Source organism: Macrobrachium nipponense, chromosome 25 (genome assembly GCF_015104395.2).
Source record: "Macrobrachium nipponense isolate FS-2020 chromosome 25, ASM1510439v2, whole genome shotgun sequence".
In the NCBI taxonomy this organism is placed as follows: Eukaryota; Metazoa; Arthropoda; class Malacostraca; order Decapoda; family Palaemonidae; genus Macrobrachium; species Macrobrachium nipponense.
The window spans coordinates 71326904-71328241 of NC_087214.1; positions in this window are offsets into that span (position 1 = coordinate 71326904).

Below are 1338 nucleotides of genomic sequence, written 5' to 3' on the forward strand. Positions count from 1 at the left end.
ACATTTTAAAAGGTAATATAACTTTGAAATATATCACAAAAGAGTTCAAGTGATGAAAATATATCTTTTTCGATGTAAAGCAAATTGAAATAAAAAAATATTCTTTGAAATATATCACAAATAAACCCAATTCCGACATAAGTGATGTAAATATTTCCTTTTCGAGTAAAAAAAATATATTTTTCAGTGAATATAGCTTTTAAATATATTACAAATAAACAAGATCAGTTGCCACTTAAATGATGTAAATATATATCTTTTCAAGCAAAGAAATATATTTTTCAGTGAATATACTTTTAAAATATATTACAAATAAACAAACTCAGTTTCCACTTAAATGCTGTAAATATGCAACTTTCGAGGTAAAAATATATTTTTCAGTTAATAGAGCTTTTAAATAAATCACAGACTTAAATGATGTAAACATATAACTCTCGAGGGAAAAATATACTCTTCAGTTAACATAGCATTTAAATATATCGCAAACTAACTCGATTCCGGCCTAAATGAAGTAAATATATCACTCCCAAGATGGATAAATTTGTCTCCCAAAACCCTCATCTGTAGATGTAATCATTATAACTTCTGAACTCTGTGAATTTTATTTTGAAACTTTGAACGAATGACATCAACACAAGTTAAAGGAGTTTGGTTTCCATAGCAGTTGATGGAAGGGATCTTTTGTTCTGATTTCAATTTTATCTACGAATTTCATTTTCATTTCAATAGAATGTGTTTGTGTTAGAATAAAGCTTGATGGTTTCCATAGCAGCAACAAAGAGAATATTTTATTTGAATTCAAATTTTATTCGTGAGATTTTATTTTAGTAGATATATGTTTATTTATGTCAATAAAATTTTTTTAAAATTTTATTTAAGAGATTTTATTTCAGTAGAATATGTTTGTATTAGAAACAGATTTGATGGGTTCCATAGCATTGATGGAAAGGATCTGTTATCTTATTTCAATTTTATTTATGAAATTTTTATTTCAATAGATATATGTTTGTGTTAATAACAATTTGACAACAGTTTTGAAGGTAAGCATTTTTTCTTATTATTCTTTTGTGTTAATAATAAATGTGACAATCGTTCCCGAAGTAATAATATCTCTATTTTCCATTATCGATTTAAAAAATAATTAACAGGACTTTGCCAAAATCATTTTGATTCAATTCTCATTGTTTATTTGTGTTAATAACAAATCTGACAATGGTTCCTAACGTAATAATTCATCATTGGTTTCATTATCGGATGACAAATTATTACTAAATCCACAATTTCTTTATTTGTGTTCATTACAAGAATGACAATCGTTTCCAAGTTAATCATTTCCCT